Genomic DNA, 13,246 nt, shown 5'->3' on the forward strand with positions numbered 1-13,246 from the left:
ATGCGTAAGATGTGCTGTTGTGACTGGATCATGCATGCATGCTGACTATTTGATTCTATAAGCTGACATAAAGCTTAAGCCTCTGCATGTTTACTCAGAAATAAGCACTACAGCAGGCATTGGCAACCCGGTGCCCTCCAGATGTTTGTGTTGCCTGTGACTAGTTGGAGTTCAAAACATCTGGAGAACACCAGATTGGCAAAGCCTGCCCTACAATTTCCAACTGAGCTTAGTCACAGGTAAGTGTGCATCGCACTGCAGACAAAATATATTGGTCTTTCCCATGAAAGAAAGAGAGAAAGAAAGAAAGAAAGAAAAAGAGAAATAAATTACTGTCTCACCAGATGGTGACACTAAGCAACAGTTTGCAGTAGAATAGGACAACAGTCCAGTGAGGCTTTAATTTTTTTTTATTCAAGTGTTTATACACAATAGCTACCCTAAGATAGTGAAGTATGGAGCCAGGTTTTGAGAACATGTGTAACACGTTGCACATAAAGTAAAGTGAGAGCTACACATCAAGTTGTACATATATTGCATGTATTGCCTGCAGAATCAATCCCAGACTTCAGGGGGCCCTTGGCAGCCAGCTGCCCATGCCACTCTCAACATAAATCTGCATTACATTTTGGGTAAATTCAATTGACAGATAGCAACTATGGATGGGTGCTAAGCTTGGCTCCTATTCAGAAGCAGCAGCACTGCCCTTCCAGCACTAAATTGATTGTTGGGGACAACTGGGGAGGATGGTAAGTGATGGCACAACCAGGTCAAATCCTCCTGAGCTACTGGGACCCTCAGCCTGCGCCCAACCTAGCTGGCTGCTGGCACCAGAACTGATTGCATGTATGGATTGTCTCAAACATATCCTCAAAGGCAAAACTTTAATCACTGCTCACAACACAACAATCACAATCCTTTTGCGCAGAGTCAGTTTGCATATGCAGCTGGCTATTACAATATCTGAACTGTCCCTCTTACCCAAATGCACACACCTGCAGGGAAAAATAACTGAGTAGTGACTCCCTGTGCAGTTTCGATTCTTCTCCCTGCTTTAATATTCAGGAGGGCCCACCTCCAAGGACAATGTGACAGCATAATAAAATATCATGACCACTTAGTAGTAACTAAACACCTTAACAAAAACTGCCGATCTAATGTAGTGAGCTCTCCCATGTCTTTAGCTCGCCTGTAATATATATAAGCCCGGAGGTAATTGCAGCTTACACATTGAAGATAGAAGCTAAGCACCAACTAAATTATAATTAATGAGAGATTAAGGATTAGTCATAATGACAACTTCAGAATTATACTTTGTCATTATCTGTTTTGGTCACAACGACACAGAAAGCAATCAAAATTTTCATGCAAATCCTGCACTTCTGCATTAAAGTAATAATGAGATTACTTCAGTGGAGCAAACCAAGAGTCAGAAATAATAGATTTATTGAGTTTTCAGGAATTTAAAAGACCTTCTTTGCTGAATAATAAATTCACTTGTTTAATCTGTCTCATATATGTTCACTGCTGTCCTGGAATATGAAATTGTTCAGTGTTAATGAAGTGTGATAACAACAATTTACTTTATATTTTTATGTTACCTGTCGTGTTTATAGTGGGGCCTGAAACTGCTCTTGCTATCTCTTGCCGGCGATAGACCACTTTCCCTTGCCTCCCACTCTCTGCTTGCCTCACCTCACACCACCCTTCAGCTCAGTGGGAACTAGCTCTGACAGTGACATCGAGACATTCACTGCAATGCTTATCTTTATACAGTTACAAGTTGGGTTTATTCACTGGATAATGCACAGAACATTCTGAATCTTTAAGGATCTGCTGTGCAGGTTGCCAAGAAAAATAGACATGACTATTCCAAATAAATCTTCTTGTCGAGAACTTTATCAGTAAAATTAATCACACTCCTCATAACCCTCTAAAGAGAAGAAGAATTAAAAGGAGCAATATATACTTGTAATACAGAGGATCCCACACAAGTGGAGTGTGCTTTATAGGGGATGCACAAACACCACTTGAATTTTAGATTTCCAGTAATCTGCACCCAGCTGTGTAACATTACACTTTCAGATTTTAATTGTAGTTTATAGATACTATGAGAACACTCCAGCCAAAATTAGGAATTATGCAGCACACCTCTTTTATAGTGTGCATTTAGAACCATTAAGCTCACAACAATGTCTAAATAACAACCTCTTCTGATTAGCTGCCTACACCTCTGATATCAGAGATGGAACTTCTGTTTCCATTTGTCCATAGTTCCATCCATCTTCATTAAGAGGCTGGCTTTTACTGGTTATTTTTATTAATTTATTTTGCTGTAATGAAATATAATTACTATATTATTGTTGTTATTATTGTATAAATGAGTCTTCAGCATTGCCAACCTCCAGATGTTTTGGACTACAACTTCTATCAGCTCCAGGCAGCACACAACAATGGTTGGTACAAAGAAAAATTAAAAGTAAAACAGAGGAGACAAGATGGAACTCTGGAAGATTATACAAGGAAGGGAGTGCAGGTAACATGAGCTCTCATCCATCATTACCTTTTGTGGTGTTTTTACCAGAAACAGAATAACTACTCAAAAGCAGTCCCATGAGTGTCCTGTCCCCAATTGTAACCTTCAACTCCCACAATTTAGTTATCAACATCTAATGATCCAAATGCCAAAGAAACGGGGTATCAATAGAGTGCAACTTTCATTACTGACATCTACTGTAAGGAAAGCTCATCAGACAGAGCCACAAGCACAGTCTCAGAAAGAAGATTAATCTTTAAAACACCGAAAGGATGAATAAATGCAACATTTTACAGAAAGCTGAGATCAAGAAGATTGCTTTGTCAGAGAATATGAGCAGTTCTACAGAACGAAGAAGCAAACAGCTTTATGCTTCTGTAAATGACGGTCCTTCCAAGGAATTGTGGGGCAGGGGGGTGGAACTCTTTAAGGCTTCACAGTTCTTTGGAAAACCTGTCAAAAATGTAGTTTCAGATTCATCTAACTCTCCAGTAAAGAAAATGATGGTAATAGAAAAGCTTGTCATTATGACAAGAATCCAAGGAAAGAAAGCACAGGAGACTAATGTGCTGCTTCTAATTCTCAGCTCTCCAAATGTGTGGAGGTGGTGTTTTGAGGGGATTTGTTTTCGTTCTTAAATATAGGGACATTATATGTATTTGTTCTGGACTGGAACAAGTAATTACTTATGTTAAAAAAGCAAACAACAACAACAAAGATGAAGCTGTAGAAATGTATGTGACATTTCCCTCCCTCTGGCAAAAGAAACCTTGCTTTGTTCAGTAATCTCATCCCAATAATTCAGCTGGTGTCCCTACATTTTGTAAAAGAAAATGTGCCCGAGATCTATTATTCTCTTGCTAACTATTATAAATGGGTGGTACAAAGAATGCAGAGCTCTGAAGCTGTTGAGTGCCTGAACATAATCTGGAAAGCCTCCTTGGTGTGATAATACAGTGGCATTAAAAAGCTGGAAAGGAAAATGTAGAGACCATGCTTAAAATATTCACCTTGGAGACTGACATTCATCCCAAGCTGCAAGAAGCTCTTTAAAAAGAAATTATAATGAAACATTAATTCGAAAATGATCCAGTCTGAAATATTAATCACAGACAAAAATAATCACAGCTGTGTAATTTTGCAGATGAAGGCTGTGATCCATAGAAGTTCCCTACTGCCCATGGGTACAGTGCTCCATTTATTCCTCCGCTGTAGCTTCCACAGTTAGCTGAATCTTGTCAAACCCCAGCCACACCTGGGGTTGAGAGATCACAAATCTCCAGTGCTGCATCATCTGGTTGCAACAACTACATCTTCCAGCTGGGGAAGAGGATGCTGCAGGCATCTGGCTCCTCAGCAGGTGTTATTACAACTGGCCCCATCAGTCATGCGGCAGAATTTATTATTGTCATGCAACATTTGGGACGTGTAATTTCTCAAGCTCAGGTATGCCTGCAACATTCCAGGGATCAGGGGCTGGTGGGTCACCTTGCAGTGCTCTGCTGCATGGTCCTTTGGGTTGTTCTCTCCCACCTTTCATTGTTTGTTTTTCAAAGTATGTTTTTTGCAATACTTTAAATGGATTTTTTTAAAATAATAGTAAGAACAAACATTTTGCATATCATAAAATACAGAATACATACCTAAACAAATAAATGGTGTTATGTGCATGAAGGATTTATCCATCTCAAGCTTTTCTGGGTTTTTCCCTGGACTGCAATGGTATTGCATGCTATCCTAACAGCACTGGTGTTGGCATCCGTCTGTCTCGGTAGACAATGGAGGAGTGCATCTTTGGGGGTGAAGTGAACCCACTGGAGAGTTACAGTGCCTGCTGTGGCTGTAGAGACCGATAAAGGAGAATTGCAGTTCTACTCAGTCAGTAGAGCATGAGACTCTTAATCTCAGAATTGTGGGTTTGAGCCCCACATGGGGCAAAAGATTTCAGTATTTCATGGGTTTGGATTAGGTGACCCTTTTTATGATTCTACTGTTAACTGAAGGTGAGGATCTGGCTCATTTGTGAATTTTACCTAGGCTCACGTCTGGGGCAGGAATTGTACAGACTTCCTCTTCGTTATTCATGTATGTAATAAAGTCACCGAAAGCTTTTTAAAACCGATTTTATTATTGTAGTTTTAAAATTAATCCCAAATTGGGAAAAAGGAGGTGGTTACCTATATGAACAAAGTAACATTTGAAAAAAAAAAGTTGGAAATAATAAAAAGGAGGGAGGGAGAAAAAAGTGGACAAAGTTGACCCAAGGAATGTTGGCGCCTGAACCCAACAACAAGGTGGTGCGCCTCCAACTGGATTGAAGTAAGATTCAACACTGGAGATGGGACCAATGGGACCAAATAGTATGGGAAACAGCCTTACTAGAAAAATTAACCAATAAGCTGAAACTGACACAGGGACAAATAGAAGAAGACGCCTTCACCCCATTATGGCTCGCCTTTATCACACACACAGCCCAACAAGACCATGACAAAAATCTACCAACAGCATGCAAATCAATATGGCTAACCTGATCCAAAACACACACCCAACCCACTCACACATGAAAACAAAGACCACTACAGCCAATCACAAATGAACAACCACACCCTAGGCCAACCGCAACCTCTCTCACCACCAAAGGAACACAAGAGAACAAAAGAGAACCTGCACAAGCAGCGCTGACATCAAACCCTACATATATGAAGTAAAATAGAAACATCGTCACCCTATCCCACCCCCACCCATCCTCCCACCCCTGTCCACCTCTTTCCCCCTTTTTCTTCCCAATGTCTCAACAAATGAAACTGATTTGTAAAAATGATACATGTAAAAAATACGAGTGAGAGACATTGCACATACTTTTGTAAATCAAGAAATCTTTAATAAAAATACTTCAAAAAATAACAACACTGGAGATGGGACAACATCGTCTGCTGTAATTGAGGACAGCAGACTATCTTAGGAAGCAGAGGGCAAGATGGACAGCAGGCTAGCTTAGAGAGTATATGACAGACTGTGCAACACATACTTTATTCTGTCCCCCAATATCTTGCCAGTGCTCACTGCCCAAACACCCCGCATCTGCTGCCTGAGGCAGTTGCCTCACCCTACCTAATGGTGGGACCAGTCCTGAAGGGTTGTAGAATTTCAAAGAAGCAACACAGCAAACTGATGACTATAGCAACATAGGAAGCTACCTTGGTGCATCTGTTATTGAGCATGTCTCAATAAAAGCTGAGCAAATGTCTTCACATTTGTCCTCTTTGCACATATGTCAATACTTTGCCAAATCAAATAGGGACAAATAATGCAAATCATTAATCCATTGTTGTGTGCCTTCTCTTTTAACACTGAACCATTCCTGTTGCAAGTGTGAGTCACTGCTCATGACGGCCACACAGATTTATGGTGCAAGCCTGGGCTCTGCAGTTAATTACAGCTGTGAGTATAAAGTGCATTATTAATAGCAACTGCAATGTTATAAAATTACAGTCTTATGGGCAAATGCTAAAAGCAAGGAAAACATATTTATAATGAATATGCTTCATTCACTGTTGCTGCCTGATATGAATGAAACACGTTAAGCATAATGAACTTGCACCGATAGCACATCCTAAGGACTCAGGAATTTGTTCATGGCATCTTAGCTAATGGAACTGAGGAGGAAATACCGTGAAACACTTAAAATATTCATTACCTGTCATGAGAAAGGCACGGTGGGCAAAATAGGCGGGGGAGCAGATTTTCATGTAGGGCCATCATTATAAATAAGAGCGGAGATTGTTCAGTAGTTCAAAACTCAGCTCAGGTTGCAAGCAGAATACATGACCAGCATAAAGGTTATTCTAATTACAGCCGATAATGAAGTTTGAGAGAGTAGGTGATTAATGAAGAATGTTTGTGTTATGAGAGCTAATAATAATGTTTCCAACGATTCACAAATGCCATTAGGTTATGGTGATCAAATCCCTCCTTTGTCTGCTACAAAAGTCTGTGTTAATAATTAGGATGTGTGAGCCAAGAGAAGCTATGAGTTGTGTGGAGATGAAATGTATGGAATAATTTGTGTTGCAATGTTGAGAACAGCCATCAAAAGAAAATAAAAATCTGCCGGAGGTAACTTGCAAACTATGACAAGTATATATTGTTTTGAATGTCAACCATGCAGAGCATATGGTGAAACTGTCCAGTTTGAGCTGAACATCGTGTGACCCTACCCTGAACTAACTGCAGTTTCCAGACCATTTTCAAAGTTAGCCACACTTATAATGTGGTACATAGGTAGTTGCCTTATACTGAGTCTATCTAGCACAGCATTGTTTACAATGACTGACAAAAGCTCTTCTGGGTTTCAAACAGAGGACACTTCCAACCCTATCTAAAAATGATAATGATTTAGACTTCCTAGCCACTTGCTACATACACAAGAGATCTTCTCCAGGGCAGAGGTGAAAGCTGCCTATAAAATATAATGGAGAAGTGTCAGGTACCACAGGTCTATGGAAGTATCTGGATTTAGCATTGTCCAAGGCAACTTTTTACCTTCTTTTTTGAAATAAAAATTTGTAAGTCTCTTTTTTATTTAGACCTTGTAAATATAGATCACGCATCCTTTCCTTCTTGGCATGTTTTATTGTTGACTTAGTGCTGGCTTGGTTATGTGCACAGAATGCTAGGTGGCAGGATTCCCAAGGACATGCTCTATGGGGAGCTGGCTTCTGCACCGGCCTGTTGCAAGACCAACTCTGTGTTACCAAGATCTCTGAAAATATGACATGAAAGCTGGCAACATCAACCCTGCCATGTGGGACTCCCTTGCAGACGACCGCAGTGTCTGGAGACAGGCAGTCAAGTTGTGTATCCATAGCAGTGACCAGAGGAGAAATAACTGCTAGGAGGAACGCAGAAAGAAGAAATAGCATGGTACATCTGCAGCAGCACAACTGGATGCCTTTTTCTGCCTCAGCTGCAACAAAACATGTCTCTCCCTCATTGGTCTCTACAGTCATAGCAAGTCCTGCAACCTTCCAACAGCTTGACCTCACCCTGAAAGGGGCACTCCCCTGAGACAGATGCCAACACAGTACAGTAAATCACATAGCTGTATCCTATATTTCTTTATCGGAAATGGTGGTAACTCATCCTTTTAAAAAACTATTTTTTATTTTATTTATTTGCAACCTCCAGTCATTATTAAAACAAAATTAAACAGAAAGCTAATGATGAAATCCAGGATTTTAGTGTGACCCTGATTGAGCTTCAGCATTTTCCCTTCCCTACCAGAGCCAAAGTAGTAGCTCTTTGGTCCTTTTGCCTTAAAAAAAAAAACAACAATAATGAAATGAGTTTTATGTTGTTTTTAATTGGCCTACCACAAATCCAGAAAATATCATTAAATTCATAATGCACAGGTTGGGGATAGGTGACTGTATATGGAAAAGATTAGTTCAACTAAGCAGAAGTGGGTTTGTTTGTTTTTAAATATACACAATCAACTTAAAGTATCATAGAAAAAATATTTGCAAAGCGACATTTAAGAAGGGAGAAATATACCGTACATGCTTTATATGCCACTGCAGGAAGCCACAAAGCCAAGCTGAGCGAGTTAGATTTTCTCATACTAAAAGGGAATACAGAGCACTTTCACTTTTTCACCCCTCTCGCACTATATTTATGTTAATATATTATCATTATTAATGTGAAAGGGAAAGTGGTAGAGAGGCATTTATAATGTGAATGAGCATTCTGTCTAATGTGGGCTTTACATTCACATCACAAACCAACTGAAGCAATACATTATATATACATTACCAGAAACCAGGCAAGTAAGTGAAAAATCAAAAGAATGCAGGATATATAATCTATAGTACTGTATAAACAGCATTGGCAATGACATGGCACTATATTAAAAACCATGCCTTCTAATAAGTTAGATGAACTCTTCAAAAACAAATTCAAACTCTTCAAATTTCACTGAATTCCTATGCATGGAAATTACAGGTTATATTATGACCCTAAATAATGTGCTAAAGATGCATTTTTATTTCTGTGATATATTAGCCCTGAAATTTTAGAGAAGGAGGAGAAACAGAAAAGCCATATATATATCACAAAGTTACTTCTTTAAGCTTCAAACTGACTAGCTAAACCTCACATGAGGCAGAACACAGGGAGAAAATGTATAGATAGGTACAAAAAATGTTTGTGTCATGGAATTGATGAGAGAAGAGGTGACTATTGATTATTTTCTCCTAAGTCGTGCCATGTTGCAGTTGCTAAAAAAGAAAAAAAAGATCCTAGTAACTGTTCTTTCCACTGGCTCATTTCGTTAGTAAATGATTATGATATAGTTTGTGCCAAGATGTCAGAGAAAAGACCTGTAGAGACTTGTTTGATGTCAGCAAATCGAACAAGATCACAAAATTTCTATATTTTAATCAATACCATTTATTTTAGCAGTTTTGAATGCACAACATTCCTTTGAAAGTTGAAGCTTAAAACAGCTGATGAACAGTTTTTTAAAGGTACACCAGTATCAAACATTCATTTTGGATGGCTGCTTTTGTTAAAGGCTATCATTTACCATTTCTCTGATGGTTTTATCCATAGCCTTGTTAAACCAAATCACTAGAATTTAAGACGATATACTACATCAGTGTAATTGAAGCTCCTAAAATCTAGCTACAAACAATGGACCAAAATTAAGCATTTTTAAGTCCCAGTTATTACAATGAGAAAGATTTAAGCATATGTTTAACTCTCCCGTGGAAATAAATGGGATTTAAAAATGCTTAACTTTACTGGATTACACCTACTGACTTTTGAAAGGCTTTCCAAGAAAAGGCAAATTAAGCCTGCTGCAGAAACTATAATGTTATATATTTTGTGTCTCTAATTATTGGTGAGTACTAACACATCATAAATGCCTTTACTAAAGTTCTGTTCAGATTCAGGGAAGCTAAGGTGATGTTCTGAAATAGGTAAGTGTGAAGCTTGGCACAGATAGGATGCTCTGAAATAAGTAAGATTCCAATATGAGGGTGGGTGAGAAAAGTAATCATTTTAAATTTAAAATAAATGGCACATGGCTACTTTAGTCACTATGTTAAATAGCCTTGTCTTACTGTCTGTTTACTTTTAGTTGTTATGATTGTTGACCAAATCATGCACCTCTTCAAATTATTTCAGGATGTCAATATTGGAGCCATGGCAATCAGGAATGGCAAAGATGGAAGCAGAGGCAGTGGAGACAGATTCTAACACACAGGAAACTGTGGACTATTTGTCCATCTGCTAACCCAGTACTGTCCACTCTGACTGGTAGCAGCTCTCCAGGGTCTGATACCAGTACAGTTGTACCTTGCTTTAAGAACAGTCCTGTTTACAAACTATTCGGTATAAGAACTCTGCAAAACCGGAAGCAGTGTTCCGGTTAAAGAACTTTACCTCGGTCTATGAACTGAAGCCAAATGGTGGAAGGGCAATGGCAGCGGGAGGCCTCATTAGGGAAAGCACACCTCAGTTTAATAATGGCTTGGTTTAAGAACGGACTTCTGGAATGGATTAAGTTCATAAATGGAGGTACCACTGTATTGATCTTGAGGTATTTTGCATGCATGCATGTGATTTGCCACTGAGCAATGAAATCATGAGCTATGAACATAGGAAGCTTCCTTATACTGAGTCAGGCTATTTGTTTACCTAGCTCAGCATTGACTGCACCTGCCTCTTTCAACCTTGGGTCCCCAGATATTGTTAGACCACAATTCCCATCATTCCCAGCATGGCCAGTGCTCAGATGTTGGGAGTTGTAGTTCAAGAACCTCTGGTCTACTCAGTCTGGCAATGGCTCTCCCGGTGTGCAGACTGGGGTGTCTTCCAAGATGGTGGTGATTGAACCTTCTGCATGCAAAGTAGATGGTCTAGCACTGAGCTACAGCCCTTCCCCTTAATAAGGGGTTGGTCAAGTGCCATGGAGAACAGGAGCTGAGGTCTTAGGTTTATCCACAGCAAGCAATACAAAAGAGAACCAGACCTAGAATCAGTAGGTGTAGAGTTAGGTAATCCATCCAAGGGGAGGCTAGAGAACTGGGAAGTAGAAAACACGGGTTGAACAGAGAAGGAATTTGCAGACAATGGCTGGGGACAACACCATACCTTTAAAGCACATCTCCTCCCTCCACAAAGGATCCCGGGACCTGTAGTTTATTAGGGATGTTGGGAACTGTAGCTCTGTGAAGGATAAGCTACCATTTTGGGGATTACTTTTTAAATAGGAGGATGGGTTTTAAAAGTATAGCAGATATGCAGCAAACATCTGGAAATGATTGGGTCAGGAGGAATCAATGAGGCCAGCAGGACAGGGCTGGACCATAGTAGGGTCAGGAAAATTACACATTGCCATATTTTTTTCCTTACTGTGCATTCTTCAGTTATTCATCACACCGCCACGCAGAGTCTCCCACAGAATTCATAATCCTGAAGATACCTTGCTCTGGGATCATTTATATGTGGTTTTTCTGAAGGCAAGATTGAAACATAGTTCGAACCAGTTTCTGAGCTAGAGAAAACACAGTACAGTTAATAACCAAACAAAAAAAAATAACAACTGAAACATTAAAACTACAAATGACAGAGCCTGTGTAGTGTAGACTAGGACCTGGGATATCAGAGTTCAAGTCCCCACTCAGTGTTGAAGCTCGCTCACTAACTGACCTTAGGCCAGCCATAGTCTCTCATCCTAATCCACCTCACAAGAAGGTTGTGAGGATAAAATATGGAGGAGGAGAAGTACGCCACCTTGGGGTCTTTGGAGGAAAGGTAGGATACAAAATGTAAAAATAAGTAAAATTGCAGCTTTTTTCCAGTTGGAACTCACTGGAACTTCGTTCCAGCACCTCTCTGGTGGGCGCCATTGCCATTGTAAGAGTAAAATTTTACTCACAGTAGTGAGTAAAATGAATTAAATTGAATAAAAATTAACAACTTCCCTTCAGATAAAGGAAAAAGTTCCCTTTGTCATTTGCCTCTTAATTTCAACAAAAATGTGAAATTATCCAATTCACTCATAAATGGTGCCAAACAATTGCAAATTCTCCCCTGCAGGGTTTGGAGGTGGAAAAAGCATGTTTTATCATAGACCAAAAAATCAGCCCCCTAACCCACGGAAAAACATTTTTTCAAAAAAAAAAAAAAAATATCCCTAACCTGTGGGGTCACAATTTCACCCAAAATCTGACATTATCCAATTCACTCAAAAATGGTGCCAAACTGTTGCAAATTCTCTCCTTAAAGGTTTGGCGGTGCAAAAAGAACGCTTTATCATAGACCAAAAAAACCAGTCCTCGGTGCCTTAACCTGTGGAAAAACATTTTTTTGAAAAAATCCCTAACCCGCAGAGTCACAATTTCACCAAAAATCTGAGGTTATCCAATTCGCTCAAAAATGGTGCCAAACTGTTGCAAATTCTCTCCTGCAGGGTTTGGTGGTGCAATCAGAAGGGTTTATCATAGACCAAAATAATTAACCCTCGGAGCCTTAACCTGCGGAAAAACTTTTTTTTTTGGGGGGGGGGAATCCCAAACCCACAGGGTCACTTTAATACTTTCCTTCAATATTCCACCACCATTTTGTCCAGTTCAAGTAAGGGAACTACCACAAACCCCAGCTCTCACCACACCTGCAAGCAACACCTAGATATGTTATTTGTATGGGTGCTCTTCAGCATCAGACTGAGCAGGGCCGGCCCACCCATAGGGCAAGATGATGTGGCCCCCTCAGGTAGCAGGATCCACAGGAGCGGCAGATCCTAGTGTCAATCTTCATTTCCCCCTTGTTACTGATGTCTATCTTCACTCACCCCTTCTTCTCAGGAGAGGGAGGGAGAGAACGCCATTTTGTGGTTCACCTCATATGTCAAAATGTCTTGGGCCAGCCCTGGCAGTGAGACTGCTCTAGCTTAATTACTGCAGCTGCCCATCTAAATGGGTTGAGCCAATGTGAGAGTGCGCCAAAATGTTCACTCTTTGTACCAGGCACTGATGTCAAAGCTGTAGGAACGTTTATATATAATATAGCAGGGTTAAACGTTACCTTATTTAAATTTACACAGCAGCAAGCGGATTGCTGACTCGTTTTGAGTCCTTTTTAATAATTATGTTTTCTACCTTCCTGCCTTCTTGGTTGTTAATCCCTTTTGTCCCTCTTAAAAGAAAAATACACATGAATCTGAATGATAACAAAATAAACTAGCTTACTGTCAGATTCATTGAGTACATACTTAGGTTACAAAAGATATAAACTATGTATTAGATATTAGTGAGTCCTAAAAAGACTCAATCGGAGCATTTACTACGTCTATCAGCAGCAGCCTAACCAACCAACGGACCAAACTGACAGTCACATAAGAGGCAGTTAGTCCTCTCTTAGAATGTTGGATTTCATTGATATATCCCACAAAAGCAAGATCAGCTGCGGAAGGGAAAGGACCGTCTGTGGTTCACAGGGTTCCTTCCATCTTGTTTCTCTCAACACTTTACAGTTTGTTGTTCAGCGAAACGAAACATGAGGATTTACATACCCTTTAAAATAAAAGGGAGTCAACCTGGAAAAGCCCAATAGTGTTGTCACGAGAATGAAACCACACGACCCACAGGTGTGCATCTTGTAGCTCTGTGGAGGAAAAGGCAGCTCGATAAAATTAAAATATGC

Source organism: Lacerta agilis, chromosome 7 (assembly GCF_009819535.1).
Source record: "Lacerta agilis isolate rLacAgi1 chromosome 7, rLacAgi1.pri, whole genome shotgun sequence".
Classification (NCBI taxonomy): Eukaryota; Metazoa; Chordata; class Lepidosauria; order Squamata; family Lacertidae; genus Lacerta; species Lacerta agilis.